The following is a 21193-nucleotide window of genomic DNA, read 5'->3' on the forward strand; positions in this document are numbered from 1 at the left end:
TGTCTGCAAATAACACGACACGTGTATTGTATAAATGTCCGTCATGTGGACTCCCCATACTGCCCTGTGGGCATGCTGCGCCTGTTCCTACCTCCATGTAAATCTTTTACTTTCAGTGGTTATCAAAGGTATGTATTCTCGATTGTTTTTAACCGCCGACGGAAAAAGAGGGGTGTTATAAATTTAAAGTGTCTTTGAATATTTGTAGGTATCGGTCTTTGGTAGAAGCCGTTTGGTATTGGCTTAACGATTTTGATTTTGTTTCATTAAGGTTATAGTTAGTAAGTAATGTTACTCCGACGGTTTTTAATACTACATACACTATAGTTCACTTATTAAATAATTAAAAATAGAATGATATATCAGTTGCATGAACAGATGTTTTAAATGAAAATGGAAAGTATGTCTTTGCTAGAATGAATTTGAAGTAGGTACTTATGTGGATAATGGATATTATAAGCATACCTCCCAATGGTTTCATATGGTAAACAAGTCAGTTGAAACACCTTTAATTTTGTTCTAATAGTAGGTAAAACAGTAGAATATGGTTCATTTATAAATGTCGAAGCAATGTGGACAGGTGGGGCAAACCGGCATTTCATACACTTACATAATAATAGACCCGCCGACTGCGGGTTACCTATCATTCCAACCACTTTATACATTACTGATAGTGGGACGGTCACAAGATTTGTCGTAAATACGTCCTAGTTTTGTCGTTTTTACACAGATATATAGCTACATGCAGCGATTTAAGTAGGTATCGTATTAGATTCAATGAATGAATGAAATGGTTAAGCAACAGTCAGCCATTGAATGGGTGGCCGAGTTCAAGTGGTTCTTTTCTGGACGCTTCCGTGCTTCAGACGGCACGTTAAGCCGTGGGTCCCGGTTGCTGCTTCGGCAGCAGTCGTTAAGCTTGAGGGCTCTGGCAGCTTGAAAACATCTGGCAGTCGGGTTGCCCACTTACCGGAAAATTCTCTCAGCACAAGCTTGCTTGTGTTGAGGTCCACCAACCCGCACTAGGCCAGCGTGGTGGACCAGGCCTAAACCCTTCCTTCATTGGAAGGAGACAGTGCGAACGTAATGAGTCGTGATGACGTGATGAATGATGACGAACTTGATATTGTTAGTAGCCGGGTTCTATTAGAAAGACGCCTTATCCTAGATTATTTCCATGAGCTGCCAACACGCGTTCAGCCGTCTATTCCTCTAGTATAATCCAGCACACTACGTGGTGAGCACAATTAGTAGGCAATAGCAAATGAATGCTAATTTTATACAAGAAGCCTCAGAATAACAAATGTGGATGTGCTTTACATTCCCGTGTGTGGAGGCGGCCTCACAAATCTCACAATTAGTGGAACATTCGCGGGGGAAATTTGACTCTTGGTTCAATTAATTAAGAATTTAACATGTAATGCGGTTGCAGTCTGACTAATGAAGTTAGTTGTGTAGGTTTTGCTGCTCAGATCGCATGAAATTGTTGCACTATCTTCTTATGTTTTTCTTTTATTATACAGTGTTTGTTTTTTTTTCGCGAATTTCCGAAACTCTTAAGAACAACAGTTGCTCAGAATGACCCCTTGAGTCACCCCCTTTCAGCTTAGTATACTTACTTACCCTTTTTGCAATATACCTGGCGATAAATAACTTACCTACGTTCTAACAATAAACAAGACAACCGTTATAATTTTATGTTTAAAATAAAATTTACACATAAGTACTTAATTCTACCACCTAATTCTAAAAACCCATTTTCCATGACGTGTCTCATCACTCAGTCACCTTTCTGCTGAACTCCGGTTAGATCCGGTTTGATCCGGCATAATCCGAATAATTTAATAATCACGTCGCGACACGCCGGGACATGGTTCCGTGAATGGCTCGGCTTATCTTCTGAAGATGAACGACTAAATTCCTCCTTTTCCGGGACACACGGGATGGTAGCGCTAATTCCGAAGCCGTAGTGTTATGTGTTATATTCTTTGACTACATAATTATGAACCGACTTATTTCGGTTGAATATGAATTGTTATTTATTACAATTACTTACTGTATAATTAAACTTTTTACTTATACGTAAATATTTTAATACGTTGGCAAACAGTGCTACAACAAGTACCAACTTGTATATTTAAAGTATTCTTTAAAAAGTTCATTAATTAATCATTTTCAGGAACATCTATACTTACTGAAAGATACAATATAAATTAAGGGCGTATGTTAAAAACATATAGCCTTCTACTTTTGTAAAAGTCCAAATCAAACCACTATTTGCTGACAGAAGTAACGTATATTAACAACAACCAGAAAGTCATTATAACCCAAGTAAACTTAATACCGCGATGTAGACGGTTGCATAGTGTCATCTGTTAGCGGGCATATGAACTACACTAAGATAATATATGACGATTCTACATACCGCCCACCAAGAACATATAGTTCTTAACTACCGCCCACCATGAGGTCAAGGGGTTATCACAAGATGCATTGATAGAAACAAAAGGTTGATAAAAATTGCATGGGTATGCATCTTGCGCGATCTTAAAACTATTTAGTAGAAAATACATGCCTTGGTTGAGACAGATTGGTACTCGGTTATAAGAAGAATTTGCATTAGAGCTGACATAAATAGGTACAAAATATATTAAATGATGAACGATAACAGTTGATGACAGGCGAAATTTTAACATAGTTAATTTGCAATACAATTTATTATCACGAAATACGATACTACGACCCAATTTTTTCGAAAATTTGCATAATAAATCTACCTAATAACTACCGACCTGGGAATGATTGTGATTATTAGAAATCCAAGTTCGTCTCCAACTGGACTGGACTTCAGATCTGTGACTGAATGGATCGGTAGGACATGCAGATGAGTGATTGATGGATGGGTCGTGAGCATGGGACTGTGTGCTGAATGCTTTCCACGAACGTTCTGATATTCGACTTCTTTTGAATGATGACCAATGGCTTGAGTGACGTGACCAAGCTGAATGTGTGTTGGCCTTGTCGATTCTCAATTTGTGGCCGCCTTCAGTATTTTGCTTACCGTTGTCACCTGATGTTATTTTTGTATGCATGCTGTTGATATGATTGGAACAGTGGAATGATGCTAGTTGATTAGGACGGTGGACTGTATTTGATGGTGAAGAAATGTGATTTGAACGGTGGACTGTATTCGATGGTAATGATACAGGGTTATCCGATGCTGCTTTGGCATTGGCACCTGTTGCCTTGACTTCTACGGCCAGTGATGATTTGGATCCACCCACATGCGACCCCGAAGCTGGCGTCGGATGAAGCAATGAGTGGTGATGATGATAACAGATGCGGCATGTGTTGATGGAGCGGCAGCTATTGGCAGAGTGATTACGGCCTATGCAATTATAGCATAGCCTGTTGGTTAAAACAAACTTGTGTCGCGCTTCATATTGTAGCTTACAGAACTCCTTGCAGTGGATGATTTTGTGGCCACGTTTATTGCAGTAGGCACACCCTATGGCTCCTGCATGGACACTGGTGGCAGTTGCGTGCATGACATGTGCATGTGCATGTGTTGGGTTTGGTTCGGTGTCTAAGAATTCAAGGGATCTGTATCGAACTTCTAGATACTTCATTAATTCATTCAAGGTTGGCAGTTCGTTTGAGGTACTTATTTTAACTTCCCAACTTTTTCGGGATTGAGAGTCCAACCTTGAGCAAACCACATGAATGATGAACACATCCCAAGACTCGGTTTGTACACCTAGATTCCTCAAACCGTTCAAAGTGTCATTAACTAAATCTAGCACGTTTTTTATTGCACCAGCTGTTTCATGTACAATGTTAGGTTGATCCATAAATCGTTGCATTAGACAATTGACCAAGTACTTCTTATTATTGTACCTATTATTTAACGTCATCCAGGCCTCGTCGTAAGTTGCAGCTGTGATTGGTACATGCCGTAAGAGCTGCTCAGCTTCCCAAGAGAGGTGCGCCTTTAAATAATGCATTTTTTGTACATTGTCTAATGCATCGTTGTTGTGGACCAATGATAAAAATAAGTCTCTAAATGATATCCATTCTACATATGTGCCAGAAAACACCGGAATTATAAGTTTAGGCAAGTGAACATGAGATCCCCCCTTGGTATTTGCTTGTTTGTTTATCTTATCAGAAGCAGCCGATGCAATAGACACGACGCGGGATAGAGCTTCCTTTAGGTCTGACTTGTACATAATGTACGTTTCTTCTACCTCCGAGTACATGTCGCTTGAGAAATATTCGTGGTTATCTAGTACTTCATCGGATGCTTCAGACAGTATCTTTGTATGAATATCAGTAACAATTTTGAATTGAGCCTCTAATGCCTCTAGTCTGGTTTGTAAGTATGATTCTTTAGTTAACCGGTCATTTGGTGCCCTTTTATAGTTTTCATACGCTCTTGCAATGTTAGAAATTAATCCGAGTTGACCTTTTACACAAACAGACATTTTGAAAGATGTAGACAATGTTTGGAACTTTGATAAGTCAAGGAAATTTTGGAAATCTTACAAGTTTTTAAATTAGTTTTTTTTGTACACACACATAAAATAAATTTAACTACTTAACTTATACTAAACTATCTATATATTTACAAATAAAAAAGATAATAATATAAAATACTTATAAAAACATCCTGGCCTGGAAATATTCTACCCTTAATAAACAGGAGTTTATCAAAGGTAGAATATTTCTTTTAGTTCGCTGCCGTCGCCCTGGATGGTTCCGAGGAGGCTGGCAGCGTTCCCTCTCTGTATAGCCAGGCTGATGCGCTGGCTGAGATAGCTGCCAGCCCTCTGGTCCCTTGATACCTCGACCAGGCGCGACGAAAGTTCTTTTACTAATCGTCGCGCTTCGGGTCCCCACGGCCCCAGGGTCTCAACCCCAAACGGCACAAATATGTAGCTGTCAGACAGACCGTTGTATTTGCGCCGTTTGAGGTTTTCTGCGGCAGCCGCCGCCGTGCCCGCCGCCGCGGCGCTACCCTGGATGTGGGAGGGGGCCACTGTGTCGGTGCAGGTGGCGTCCCAGACTAGGCATTTCCCGTACTTCCAGGGCATTACGGTCATACCGTCGGGCCTCTTCCCGTCGTCTCTCGCCAGGCCGGTTGGCTCCAGAATGGCGGGGATTCCGGCGCTCGCAAAGGCCCGACGTATGACATCGTTAAGGGCCGCGTGGCGGGGTAATCGGCCGGCACTCCGCTGACAGGAGAGGCCGTGGTGGCCTAGCTGGTCGACGGGGTCCCCGCAACGGCAGCGATGTGGCTCGTTTGTCTTACAGCCTAGTCTCAAACAGACAGAAAGGTTGAAGGTGTTGCGGTCCAGCAGTGTGCCCACACTCGCAGATGGAAGGGCCCTCAACCAATGTCCCGACTCCGGTTCGGCAGAAGCCATGAGGCGGGCGCGGTCTGCAGGGCTGGTGGCAGTTTCTAAGAGATTTTCCTGAACCTGCCTGCAGATCGGCTCGTCCCACAGCCTCTGGGATTCCGGTAGTCGAGGGACATCTTGTTGTGGGCCAGCGATATCTGACCAGGCGCTCCTGGCCTCGGCCAAGTAGGTGACCTCTTGACCGTTTTTTTTTACAGATTCAAAATCGGGCATAGGTTCCCCGTCTGACTAATGTTTGTAAAATTATTCTAAGTCTTAAATAATTATTCTAACTACCTACTGTCTACCAAAGAGAAGAGAGCGTTTCAACTACAGATAATATTTATATTTTCTTACTGTCCATACTGACACTGTCACTTCAATTAATTATTCTAAGGTTCACTGTTCACTGATGACACTGACACTTTTGAGGGACTCTCTGATCTGATAATGTCAAAATGTACTCACATTTGGTTCACTTTGTGGTTACCGGGTTTCTGTGATTCCTGTGATACACTTTCTCTCTTGCTCGTCCTTTTGCCGCTGCGTGGACCGACGTGGTGACGCTGCTTGCGGCGCCACTGCTGCCGTCAGTTGCTGGGCACTCAGGAACTCTGCCGATGCTGGAGCTGTCCGCGCTGCACTGGCTGCTCTCGCTGGCTGACGCTCTGGCCAACCACCCGAAGCACCTTCAGGGACTCCTTGTTCCCCAATACTTGCGTCGGATCAAAATTTTACTTTCTGATTCCGCAATCCGGCTCGAAGGACCATGTAAAAGTCCAAATCAAACCACTATTTGCTGACAGAAGTAACGTATATTAACAACAACCAGAAAGTCATTATAACCCAAGTAAACTTAATACCGCGATGTAGACGATTGCATAGTGTCATCTGTTAGCGGGCATATGAACTACACTAAGATAATATATGACGATTCTACAACTTTAAACAAATAAATGTAAGTATTTATTGTTTATTTATTTAATTTATAAGCTGTGTACCTACCTAATTTGTATTGTTATGTGATTTTCCATGTTGTGTATTCTTGAAGGCGAATAAACTATTTATTTCTTTCTTTCTTTCCATTATTATGTGAGATTTAATATTATCGTAAGTCGAGAATGGGACTCACAGCGTCTTGTGTGTCGTGCTCGTCGCACTGGTTTGCGATTCATCGCACCGCGCGCGACAACGCGGATGAATCCAAGCCGATAGCTGAATGTTGTAGAGACGATACAATATTTATAAACGCCCTGGTGCTCCGGTGGTGCAGTGGTTGACAGTTGGATGTAGAGTTCTGGATTCAATTATATATGTACATTGTACAAGCCTGTAATGTATTTTTCACACTTTATGCAAGACTTTGTAAATAAAAACAGTAATAAGTCCACTTTTTTTTTACTCTATTGAGATCGCGTGAATGAGCTCTATCAAAGTGTAAAAAAGAGTCTAAAAAACTGGACTTAACTGTTTACCTATGAGGTACAGAATTACATATATTTACAGAGGTAAGTACAGAGTTATATAGAGAACCTGAGTCTGAGTAACTACTCTGCCACTTGGATCAGTTAGAAAACTCAGCAGCTGTTTATTCTCAACAGTAAATAATCGTATATAAATAACGAGTCAAAGCAGTCGTTCTATGAAGCTCTTTTCAAACTTAGTTGTTTTTTATTTTTGTTCCATTTTACGCCAAGTATAACACAGTATCATAATATCGTATTAAACACAAATATTACAGACGCAATAAAACGTTCAGTGTAGCTATCACACACCAATCGAATGTTTGATTCCATATTATCAACAAACGTCAAAGTTATGAGATATAATTTAGTGTCGTTACATACCGCTAGGGGAGCTGGCATAGTTTTTTCGTACAAGTGAGAATCGAACTGCGTATCGCCAATTAACAAATAATGTTATTGTTTGATCGCTACAAAAACTAACGCCATTTGTGATATTTAAATTACTTGTGTTTTTTATAAGTAGCTAATCTCCAAACTGCCGTGTAAATCCCGTAAGAATTCACTAAACTCATGCCTCTTGTCGAGTAAGTGAAAGAGGAAGATGTTACGACTGTATCCTATTTATCTATCTGTACCCAGGGCATCCGGCCCGCTATCTAATAAACTCGGCATCGCTAGACAAATCTAAATCTGCCAACAAAGCTGAATCTTGTCCTTCACAAATCTGTTATAGATCACGAAATATCTCGCGTTTTTTTTTTCTACAAAAAATACGCCACTTTTTCTTTTCTTTTTAACTAAGTATACGACAATTTTTTTACTGTAAAGGCATTATGTGTTTTGAACTGCCTCTGTGGTCTAGTGGTAGAAGCTTCGCTTCATGGCCCAGAGGTCCCGGGTTCGATTCCCGGGTGGGACCATCAATTTGTGTTTCTAAATTGTGGTTCTAAGTTTGGTTAGGACATAGAAGGCTGATCACCTGATGTCCGAAACAGTGAAAACGATCCATGCTGTCGGATGGGCATGTAAAGCAGTCGGTCCTGCGCCTAGCTCTCTCCAGTCGTGTCGGTCAATCCGTCCCATTGGGTTATGAGAGTGATGGAACAGAGAGTGCTCCTGTGTACTGCGCACACACTTGGGCACTATAATCTACTCCTGCGTAGATGGCTGATCTCAAATGAGATTGGCCGCCGTAGTCGAAATTCGGCTAGGAGGACATTATATTATGTGTTTTGATATAATTTAATGATTAAAAAAACATTTATTAGGTATACATAATATACGAGTACTTATGCATTATAAATCTTTTAGTTTTCTTATTTTCTGTAACAAAGTACCTATGTAGCTACGTCATTCAATTCTTGTTTATTACACAACTTATGTTAAGACTTACTAATAATAGACATGCTTATACTTAAATCCAAGCGCTCCTCAATGTAAGCAAGCAAATAGAATCAGCGCCCCTCCGTAGGCCGCGGCCGGGGCGCCAGGGCGGGCGGCCGGGGCGGCCGGGGCGCCAGGGCGGGCGGGCAAGGTTGTCCGGGATCGATACTCGATACAGCATGCAGGTGTACCGCGAGCCCTCAATTATGCATGGCCCATGGAGGTAGGAGTAAGGTATGATAATGCCAGGTGTTTTAATAGGAGGTTGTTAGAATTTTGCATTATTTGAGTAGAAGATATGAGATGAGGAAGTAAAGTTTTTTTTATACAAATTATTATTATGTAAGTAAATGTTTTGGAGCGTTTCTGATGCAGAGGATAACACACCTTGGGGACCTTTGCGTCGGATGCGTTCCGGAGCGACGACACTTCGTTTTTGTTCTTATATTTTACCTATATTGTTTTAAGTTATTCTTAAGTTTAGAATAAGTTATTTAAATTATAATATTAGACTGCATTGTTGTAATTGTCGCTAGATTTTAGTAAGCCTTAATTTTATTATGTGATGTAATTTTATTAAATAAACTTGGGAGTAAATGTATAATTTTGGTAAGTAAGTAAATTAAAATAAAAGCACCAGCCGAGTACCGTTATTATTTAAACACAAAATCTACTTAAAGTACCATTTACAAGAATTATAATTATAATTCACCGTCAGAAAGCCATATTATGCCCTCTGAGTAAAATAGGCAATTTTTTTACACTATTTCAAGAAGCTAGCATCTAGTTTAGGGTAAGTTTCTAACTATCGGTATCGTACGTATCGCACCAAACGGATTTTCATAAATGTATGGAAAACGGGGTTGACAATGCCGATGAAGTGGACTATGGACGCACTTGTGTGAATTTCTATACAAAGAATACTAAATTCGATGCGTCCGTTGCGTACAATGCGAAAAGATGGACGCTTACCTTTAAAATAAAACAGCCCAATGAATCCGTAAGAAATTTCGCATGCACACTGCCGGCTCCTTTATTATTATTAGCCTCTCCCTCCGCCCAAATACGAGGGAGAAGGCAATAAGGCGAACATAATGAGAGGAAAAAGGACGATATTGTTATAAATGTTCAATCTTTAGTCAATGAGATTTTCCGGAGGATTGTAGGAACTATTCTTCTTGTGTTATCGACTTATCGGCTTAGCTCAGAGGTAATGTCCTTAGTGAAGTTAAAAACTCGGACAATGGGAAATAATAAATGAGATCGTGGATTTTGCATGGATTAACTGATATTGATTGAACAACGCAAATGGAGGATAAGATAGTGTCTACGCCGGTCTTTTAGTTTAACTTAAATTCAGAAATTTAATAATGTGTGCGTCTTGCATTATATAAAGTAAATAATAAATATTAATAATTAATAAAACTAGAATTGTATAAATAAATAATTTAAAGTAAATAAGTATAAAGCGTAAAGTATTCTAATAACTAATCTAACATAATTTCTAAACGCACACTCTTAGTCATCCGCACTGCGTATTAGACACGTATGCGGTTACCGATCCAACGTCACTTCCCTACTTACCGCGACGCAAGAACCATTGTCGGGTCTAATTGTACAAGTGCTAATTATTTGCTAATTTAAAATATAGCACTACAACTGAAGTCAACCCAAATCTTTTATTTTGTTCCCATCGTGAACAAAAAGTGGCGACCGTGACAGGACACGAACCTGCAATCTTCGGATTCTTATAGACTTTGTAAAAGATCCCAAATCTCAAAGAAAAGGTCCCCTACAATCTAACGAATTAGAAAATTCCCTAATGGCTTTGATAAAAATGGCTCAGCTAGAGTCCTTCCCAAACGAACTATCCCTATTAAAGAAAGGCAAACCTGTCCCTCAAGCTAATGTCGCATCCCTTAACCCATTTATCGATAGCGAAGGTGTTATGCGAGTTGGGGGTCGTATAGGCTCATCTAATTATCCCTACCACAAAAAACACCCCATTCTTCTAAAGTCAGATCACCATCTAACAAAACTTTTATTCGAATTAGAGCACGAACAACTAATGCATGCTGGACCTCAACATCTCCTCGCCTCTATGAGAGAGCGCTATTGGCCAATCGGAGGTAGAGCACTAGCACGACGCGTCACTCGTCATTGTTTCGTGTGTCGTCGATTCAAGGGTCAGACTTTAAACAATATCATGGGGAATCTGCCCTCTGACAGAGTGGAACCTGACTTTCCTTTCCACACTGTAGGCACTGATTTTGCTGGACCATTCCTAATAACAGACCGCAAGGGACGAGGCTGCAAAATAACCAAATGCTACCTATGCATTTTTGTATGCTTCCGCTACAAATGTGTCCATCTAGAAGCCGTAAGTGACCTAACGAAGGATTCCTTTATTCTCACTCTCTCTAGGTTTATAAGTCGTAGAGGCAAGCCAAAAACAATATGCTGTGACAACGGTCGAAACTTTGTTGCTGCAGCTAAAGAGATAAATAGCTTCCTAACGTCACAAGCTGACGCTATATCTGACTTTGCAGCTCGTCGGGGCATTGAATTTCGCTTCTCACCTGCGTACGCTCCTCACTTCGGCGGTCTCTGGGAGGCCGGTGTAAAGTCAGCCAAATTCCACATGTATCGAGTATTAAAAGACACTCATTTAACTTTCGAGGAACTGGCGTCTCTATTTGCTCAAATCGAAGCAATCCTAAATAGCCGTCCCCTATGTCCAATCAGTCCCTCACCAAATGATCTTTCCCCCCTTACCCCGGGCCACTTTTTGATAGGCAGGCCACTAACGGCCTCACCATCTCCGTGTCTACTGGAAGCTAATCCGAATCGCCTCGATCGTTTCCAGCGCCTCGAGCAGTACCGGCAACACTTCTGGAAGCGGTGGTCGAGCGAGTACGTCGCCGAACTCCAGCAGCGCACGAAGTGGAAGACGAGAGCCACGGACCTGCTCCTAGATGACCTGGTCCTCATCAAAGAAGACGCTGCTCCCCCCCTGTGCTGGCGGCTCGGCAGAGTCGACAAGCTGTACCCGGGCTCCGACGGCGTGCCTCGCGTCGCCGACGTGCGCACTACCCACGGCACAGTGCGGAGAGCGCTAAATCGTCTCTGCATCCTACCTACTCCTCAAGCCAATGAATCTTGAAAGCCGAAGCTTTCAAGGGCCGGGAAGATGTCTACGCCGGTCTTTTAGTTTAACTTAAATTCAGAAATTTAATAATGTGTGCGTCTTGCATTATATAAAGTAAATAATAAATATTAATAATTAATAAAACTAGAATTGTATAAATAAATAATTTAAAGTAAATAAGTATAAAGCGTAAAGTATTCTAATAACTAATCTAACATAATTTCTAAACGCACACTCTTAGTCATCCGCACTGCGTATTAGACACGTATGCGGTTACCGATCCAACGTCACTTCCCTACTTACCGCGACGCAAGAACCATTGTCGGGTCTAATTGTACAAGTGCTAATTATTTGCTAATTTAAAATATAGCACTACAACTGAAGTCAACCCAAATCTTTTATTTTGTTCCCATCGTGAACAAAAAGTATAGGGTAATGGTTAGTACAAGAGTGAGAAAATAATTTCAACTCCCCATGGTAAAAAGTGGCGTGGCCAACAAAGTTTCTATCGCATTATTTTTTCATGATTTAAATGTTGTACAAAAGAATTGGCCAAAAATGACCCTCTGAGTCACCCCCTTTTGACTGTATATTTTTGTTAAATGATATAATAATGAAATTTTAGCTATCTCAGTCCCCCTTTAGAATATTTTCCAAGTACATACAGCTGAAAGAAGTATTTATTGTAAACAAGATACTTAAACACGGAAGGAGAGCAAGGGAAATGTATCGGAACGGCACACAACTCGCCAGTAACCGAGTTATTTGTTGATCAAACTTCGCTCTACTAAACTTGCTCGGCACTCTTTTTTTATTACAAAGATAAACTTGCACAGCAGACCACAATAGAACGATACTATTATAATTATAACAGAGGTGGCCACGTCTATTTTGACAATGTTTTTTAATAAAAATAGGGGTGAAATCGTGAGATCCATAACCTAGTTACCTAATATAGTATATATTTTTTTAAATATTGGTTAGGTGTAACATTCCAACTCGTAAATTATCTCACGTCCTTATTACAACCGTAAATAACGAATGAACATTGAACAGTGAACACTCCAGGCAAACATATTATTAAAACCTCCCTGCTTTCGTTAATTCACTTCTGATGTTGACTGTACACGGGTTCAGAAGGTCATTCACTCCTGCTGTTGACTGTACCCGGGTTCAGAAGGTCAAGTGTCGTTAATGAGTGTAATGACGTTTGAACGCTTCGATTGCTGCTGCATATTGTTGTACGCACAGGGATGGATTCAGGAGGGTCACTTAATAAATGACTTAATACGAAGTATCGGAGCGCTACTGAGAGCCACGACTCAATCTTATATTAAACGTGCCATTTTCACGATAGCTCCGTTCGTTCGTTTTTCGTCAGTATATAAAGTAACCCTCCAGTCACCACCCTAAGTACAGAAAGCACACATAAAATATAGATAGGTTTGTTTTGGAAAAAATAAAAGCTAGTGTACGTTAATTGCAACAATCGTGGTTGAGCTCTCCAAAATTTCATTTTTCGTAAGCGAAAGTAACCCCTTGCGATGGCACTGAAATGCAGTACCTACACATGTTACTTTTGTTTGTTATTTTTTCATGCTTCAGTAATTTATCGCTAGATTTGTCGCCCCTAATATCTTGCCGCCCCAAGTCCGAGCCTAACAAGCCATACAGAGTCCGCCACTGTATACGCATATGCATGTAGTTATTGACGATCGTTCGCACTAAACACTCATGGAGACAAATGGGTATAGGCTAGTTCCAATACTGATGGCAACGAACTGATTGACCAAATACCCAATAAGCAATAACCATTGGCCATAGAAGCGTACTACATAGTGTTGTGGCGCTCCTTGGGAGAGGCATGTCTAATAGTGGATGATAACGTGCTGATGGTGATATTTATTATCCTAGGTCCTATTTCATGCTTAGATAGTAATGGAATAGATTGCACTGGAGTAGTTTATAAAATATTGACGTCCATAAAAAATATATTAAGTAAGAAGACCCACGACAAATATTTTTCGACTTTGATTTTGATGCCTAAAATAAGTTCGAAAACACAGTCATCTCTGATCACGCTGACGTTTAGCGTGAATCGAGGCGTTTGGCCGTCACAAAGTCAAAGTCATTAGAAATAGATTTTAGGTACATTAGGGCGGTCCACGGGTGGTCGGTTTCGGTGACGATATATTGATATAATGGCGTGTGATGTGTGTTTAGTGATCTCTTCTACCGATTTCGTTGTTCAATCATCCTGTTTATCGATACAGCTTTATAATCTTTATATCCTTAAGTACTAATATTATTTGTTTATATTATTATATATAATATTAGTTGTTGTATTTACTGCTTTACTCGAAATAAAGTTTTTTTTATTTTTTATTTATTTATTTATTGTAAATGCGAAAGTAACTGTATCTGTCTATTACTCTTTCACGCCAAAACTACTGAACGAATTTCAATAAAATTTGGTATACATACGGTCTAGACCCTGGGAAAGAACATAGGCTACTTTTGTTCCCGGGATTCCCACGGGAAAACTTTTTAAGGCGGAGCGAAGCTCGCGGGAACAGCCATTATAATATAAATATGAGAGCTTTTATGTATAGGAATAAATAATAATAATTGCATAGTTACGTACGGTACCAGAAGACATACATGTACTCAAGTAAGTACCTAGATATTTAAGTACATGAAAAAATATGTGTTTTAAAATGTTAGCGTTTTCATTTTGTATATAAACGTTACACATGAATTCAAATAGAACGTCTTTTATATTTACATCTGCTTAGTAACTAGTCCCTATAGACTTCAACTGTTCAAATGCCATCTAGAACATTACGCCTAACATTTCCCTCAAGTCAAGCCTAAATTAATGCTCTGGTTCCTAAACACAGCTTCACATCAACCGAGGCAGCTGTCTACTGGATATAATGAACACATGTCAGGTTACAGCCCATGTTAGATCAAACTGCAGCGTACCTGCATTGTGTGTGGGGAATCTAATCAATTTACTCAGTGGGGTGCCTCAAGGAAGCGTCTTGGGTCCACTCGCTTTCCCTTTCTGTTTTGATGGAGTGCATTGAGATTATGATGAGGGCTTCAGTGGTTGAAGTGGTTAGCCGTGATGATAAAGGATTTATAGGCGGGGTGAGTGCGTAGTGTCAGCAGGAGTAGGTATTAAATGCAAACACTTACAGTTCAGTCCAGGGTTTATATTGAACAAGCACACACAAAGTCTATAGTAATTTAGAAGGAGAATGCACAAGCCAATAATACAGCAGAGTTTATACTATTTAGCACTTAGGTATAAAGCGTAAGCTAGTAATTAAGCAAGCTAGGTATACAGCGGAAAGATCGCGTAAACATTAGCAGTAGCGGGCTAGCGTAAAGCGGCACAGGCTTCGCGTCGGAGGTGAGATTTCGACTGGCGGCGCACGGGCCGCGGAGGGCGCGCGAGGTTGCGCGGGCGCGCGGGGCAGGGAACCTGCCTCCGGACCGGTATCGGCGGCCGCTCGACTTGACCAACAAATAACCTACGGATAAAATATTTTGTGCGTTCTCGATGTATCACGACAATTTATCCGTCGGGCACGATACGTTTGGTGTTATATGATTGTGTGCTGTATATGAACTTAGAATTAATGTTAGTAGGTATTGTTAGTGTATTTAATAATAACAACTATACTAAATTAAACTTACATAAATATTAGCTAGTGTGTAAGATTTATATATTGTAAATATTATACGTAATACAACGTATGTATAAGTGTAGGTATATACGGTACAGTGTAAATAGATAAGAATAAGTGAAATACAATATGTACCTAAACAATGAAAAATACAATTCAGTTCAACTGAAATACACTGAATGTATAAAATGTAGGTAAGATACCTACAGATTAATCACGGTTAGGGCAGATATTGGTTTGTCTTAAATAATGAAATAATTTCAAAATACTTACATAAATAAGGTGTAACAGTCAACCCTATGAATAGGGACACAGTGTTTTATAGATAGAGCTTAATGAGTGAAGAATAAAGACAAAAAGCGTAAGTTTTATTTTTAGCTTTCCGCAGTAATCGAGTGAAAGTGTAATAAAAGTGTGCTTATTACAAGACGCTTCCATTCAACGGCTCCCATTGACCTTTAGACATTATTTCCATAACACTTAAATTGCAAGATTAGACCTTATTACCTTAGACACAGAGGTGAGAGTTGCACGGCATGCACATCGCACGGAAGGCCAAGCTTACAAAGAGTTTTCAAGCTGCGTTTGACGGTCAGCGCAAGTTTTATTTTTAGAGGTCATTTCGTGAAAAGTAAAGTGTCTTTGATGGTATTTTGACTTCTCCTCTGCCGTTTCAAAGCAAACTTTTTTTATTTAAATATAACTTTACTATTAAATGCAGTAGGTAACTTAGATTGCTGAATGTTATACAGGGTGATTGGAAAGTCGATGTATTCCTTCAAATGGGTTATAGACGAAGGCATTTCCAGTCGATTGAACCCCATAATGCATTATCCGAAACTCAACCATTTCTGAGTTATTTAAGTTTTAAGTTTTTTTTATAATTTTGCCAAAATTTATGTTTAAAAGCCAAATATTTAAAAAACTAACCATTTTATTAATATTTTGTTGTTTTGCATCAGTGACACCCTAGTTAACTAATTATAATCATTAAATTTGGAAAATTCAACTAAATTTAGACACAGTGCTTCAAATAATTGAAACATTAAGAAAATGTTTCAAAAGGTGAAAACAAAAATGGTCAATTAAAAAAGAATTTTACCTGAAAAATTTTCAGGCACTACAGCTTAAAAACATAGTCAGTTTATAAGCTTTAAAATGACATATTTCAATCTAAAATCGATTAAGGTATGGCCAAGATATAGTCAAAACAACCGCATAGGCGGACAAATCTCAGTAGGAAAACGAACAAGATTTTGTTCCAATTTTAAGGTAAAATGTCCTATAACTGGACTTTGTAGAGCTCCGAACCGTTTAATAATTATTGTTCTACTATAGAGCGGTTCCTCAAAAGCACAGATCGACGATAAGGTTGCTTGACCGAAATAATGCTTGTCCGATAGTGTGTTAAAGTACTTTCGGCTAACCGTGTGGTTAGCCGAAAGTACTTTTCGATGACGATAGGCTCAACGATAGAACGCTTTTTCGACTGCACAGCATGTGAAATTGTTTAACCGACAAATTGCAGCTCCTAATAACAGTATTCGGTGAAACTTTTCAGCAAAAACATTTGGCTCAGTGTTTGAACACGGTGAAGTTAAAACAATCAATGTCGAACAGTGCTATTGTCACGCGCTACTGGCAAATCATGTTTTCGGCGAATTAACCGTCGTCGAACAGTAGTTTTGGGGAACCGGGTTATGAAGAATTATTTTCTGTTACCAATCATAATTGAAAAGTACTTACGGCTAACGTGTTATCGGACAAGCATTATTTCGGTGAAGCTACCTTGTCGCCGATCTGTGCTCTGTGCTTTTGAGAAACCGCTCTATCGGAAAACAATAATTATTAAAGGATTCGGAGCTCTACAAAGTCCAGTCATAGGACATTTTACCTTAAAATTGGAACAAAATCTTGTTCGTTTCCCTACTGAGATTTGTCCGCCTATGTGGTTGTTTTTGCTATATCTTGGTCATACCTTAATCGATTTTAGATTGAAATATGTCATTTGAAAGCTTATAAATTGACTATGTTTTTAAGCTGTAGTGCCTGAAATTTTTTCAGATAAATTTATTTTTTAATTAAGCATTTTTGATTTCACCTTTTGAAACATTTTCTTAAGGGTCGGCAATAGGCAATCGAGGGTTGGCATTGTCATAGAATTATGTAGTAAATGATGCTCTACAGCCTTGAAAAAAATCACACAGGTAGCCGAAGAGTCTAGCTAGGTGCTGAATCATTCGAATTTAAGTAAATGCTTATGGATAACTGTAAATTAATTACGAAAAACCAGTAAATCACACTCCCGTATTGTAACAACTGTGTCGTAATTATCAAGAATTTTCATATGATTCTTATCAAATTATAAAGATAAATGCTTGGACTAGGCGCTAAATACCTTGTTTTTTAATAAACACACACCTATTTTGTGTAAATTAATCCCAAACTTGAGCAATTTTTTTCCCTCAAATCTTCATACAAATATCTATGGCGGCTTTCTGTGTTATAAAATCATAAACACAAGCGACGTTTGACTCAGTCGGCCGGTGGCCTCCAAAGAAGGGTCACGTCGGTTTAGGCGGCACTGACAGCTCGCGATCTAATTGTGTACAGACACAAAATCACTGCACATTGGTTGTCATTGCACTTTTTCAACTTTTATGACACCAACATAATTTGATTTGAAATTGAGGAAGCATAATTCTTATACTATATTCAATAAATTAAATGATAATATTTTTTATTAGTTAAGTCCATGGTACTTCTTCATTAAATTATAATTATTAATGCCTAACTAAAACTAACTAATATAAAATTAAAATTAAACTAAAAAGAAGATGCTGGCCAGATCGCCGCCACTGTCGGGTAGGGTACCCAAGACGCTGGCCGCGTTACCCCGCTATATAGCGATGCTTAGCCTTTGTGATAGGTAAGTGCCAGCCCTAGGGTCCCTTGAGACTTCTATTAGTCTGCTGCTGATGTTTTTAAAAAGCTGACGTGCCTCCGGTCCTCACGGCCCTGGGATGAGGAGCAGGAATATAGTGAATGGATCTAAGTGATGACAATACGTAGGAAGATTAGGTTAGGATTCAAAAACACAGTCTCATGGTGCTGGTTGAGGCATGGTCTCGTGAGGATCTGATGAGGGCAGTAACACGGAGGTGACTGAATTTTATTTCAAAGATTTAATAGCTAAAAGCATCGAGTTTGGGCGCGGTGGTAGCTCAGTCGGGTAAGCGCCCGCTTCTCACGCAAGAGATGCGGGTTCGAATCACGGCGCTGACATGTACCAATGAGTTCTTTTAACTTAAGTACAATGTATACCATCGCTCTAACGGTGAAGGAAAACATCGTGAGGAAACCTGCATATCTAGATTTAGCACATCTAGATATGTGAACCCACCAAACCGCAGTGGACCAGCGTGGTGGGAAATGGTTCAAGCTTAGGAAGGCAGTTTAGACCTTGGGGATATGCACAAAGGTTCCACTCGAGAGAGCCAGGTGCAGGTACTTACACCCCCACAGAGAATAGAATAGAATCGAGTTTGGGCTATTAAGTATGTTTTTCAAAGAGAGAGAGAAAGATATTTTAGGTTTCCTCTGGATTAGTTAGGTTTACTGGTTTTACTAAATTCATTCGTAACGTAAAATTGTCAATGACGGAATTTCTTCTATAGACAGTAGCCACTAATAAAAACAACGATATATGGCGTGATTTGCAAACATTCCTATCTAGTCAACCTGCCACGGGGTGACTTCGGTGGGTAACTCAGAATAATATGTTATTGCATCAATAATAAAAAAATCAAGAAAATATTCAAAGTTTCCATCCTCGCTTTTCACGCACACAAATCACAAACTCATGCCTTGTTCTAGGAGCAGGGTCTACCCTGGTGCATTTCCATGACCACTTTTCATTAGCGTCCCACCGTTTTCGATGCTCAGCGGAATAGCACCATTAACCATTATTATTCTGAGTTACTCAACATAAAATCACGCCATCTATTGAAATCATTTTTTAAATTAGGATTTGTCTATGGTGTGGTCCCCAAATTTAAGGGTAAAAGCCAAATAATTATATTTTAACCTTTTTTAGGGTTCCGTAGCCAAAATGGCAAAAACGGAACCCTTATAGTTTCGTCATGTCCGTCTGTCCGTCTGTCCGTCTGTCCGTCTGTCACAGCCGATTTACTCGGAAACTATAAGTACTACAGTGATGAAATTTGATGGGAATATGTGTTGTATGAACCGCTACAAAAATATGACACTAAATAGTAAAAAAAAGAATTGGGGGTGGGGCCCCCCATACATGTAACTGAGGGATGAAATTTTTTTTTTCGATGTACATACCCGTGTGGGGTATCAATGGAAAGGTCTTTTAAAATGATATAAAGTTTTTTAAAAAACATTTTTCTTAAAGTGAACGGTTTTTGAGATATCAGCTCTCAAAGTCGTAAAAAGTATGTCCCCCCCCCTCTATTTTTATAACTACGGGGTATAAAATTCTAAAAAAAATAGAGGTGATGCATGCTAATTAACTCTTTCAACGATTTTTGGTTTGATCAAAGTATCTCTTATAGTTTTTGAGATAGGTTGATTTAAGCTACGGAACCCTTTGTGCGCGAGCCCGACTCGCACTTGGCCGGTTTTTATACCTATTATATTAAAAGACCTATTCAACGATACCCTACCTACACCATCAAAATAACCGGAAAAAATATCAGCCCCAATTTACTTGTATGGGAGAGGGAGTACCCCAATTTTTTTTGGGTACTCCTCATATCTATGCGAAATATCAGCTTGATATCTTTACCCGTTTCTGAGAAAAAGGGCAGTGACAGACAGTCAGTCAGACAGACGGACAACAAAGAGATCTTATAACGGTTGCTTTTTTCCTTTTGAGGTACGAAACTCTAAAAATATGAAAAAATATTATTCTGCCACCAAAAAATATACTTACAAACATACATACATACAATCAAAAAACATTACTCTCCTCCTTCGGCAGTCGGGTTAAAACAAGTGATACTGATTCTGAACTTTTGTTCTACGAGTTTTAAAAATTAACCAAAAAAAACCTTTATCATAGAAACTTTGTTGACACGTGACTTTTTACCATGGAAAACGATTTTTTTTTTCGCGTTTTTGCAAAACTCGTAGAACTAAAGTTGTTCAGAATGACCCCTTGAGTCATCCCCTTTCGGCTTAGTATACCCTTAGTATAACTTATTATCTACACTTTAATAGCTGTAGTTACCTTTCTACAAGTAAATACCACATTTGTTTAGAAATCTAATCGGGTTCCGAGTATGGAGAAAAGTGGCACCCCTATTAATTTCTACTCTTTCCTGGTGCTTTGAGGGTAAGTTTAATTTTTAATTACACTGGTAAAGTGTAATTAAAAATTAAACTTACCCTCAAATCACTACTTGAAAATAATTGTCAATAAAGTTGGCGAGTAAAAGTTTATCGACCCACTGTGCAAACTTACATGTGTGCGTGTCACTGCGTGTGCTGTGTGAAGAGCATTGAAAACCCAAAATTGGCGCGGCACGTCACCCTGTACGGGCCCTTAATGTTTCAATTATTTTGAAGCACTGTGTCTAAATTAAGTTGAATATTGCGCATTTAATGACATAGAACAACGCGGACTCGGGTGTACCCTCGGGAAGCGTCATAGCGATGTTTCTTGATACTAAAAAGTCTGCCAATTTTTGCGGGGGGAAATTTTACCGTTTACCTTGATTATGTCTCATGGGACATGTCATTATGAATTTTAATTCCTAGCAATAAGGGTTATGTGAAGACACATTTAATAATGAACACAGTGTCGTCATACTTTCTTGCCATGGGTGTAACAATTATCGATACGCGTTATCGATGAATTAGAAAACATGACAATGTGTTGCAAAAAATAATTTTAAATTAATTAAATTATGAATGATTAACATTATGAAGCATTTATTTGTATAACTTATCTTTTAAAGTTTTTTCTTAAAATATAGAGTGTAGATGAAATGCTTCCAAAAAGTTAACTACAGTGAAACTATAAAGTCCTGAAATTAATGTTTGAGGAACTAAAATTTTCAGGAGCCTGGCACC

General features: G+C 39.3%; 1 protein-coding gene across 1 annotated transcript in view; it reads right to left on the reverse strand.

Moving 5' to 3' along the window:
- Positions 1-21193, reverse strand: part of LOC105386446 (octopamine receptor Oamb) — a 112308-nt gene that overhangs the window by 42326 nt on the left and 48789 nt on the right. The window lies entirely within an intron of this gene.

This window comes from Plutella xylostella, chromosome 26, assembly GCF_932276165.1.
Source record: "Plutella xylostella chromosome 26, ilPluXylo3.1, whole genome shotgun sequence".
NCBI classification, from domain to species: Eukaryota; Metazoa; Arthropoda; class Insecta; order Lepidoptera; family Plutellidae; genus Plutella; species Plutella xylostella.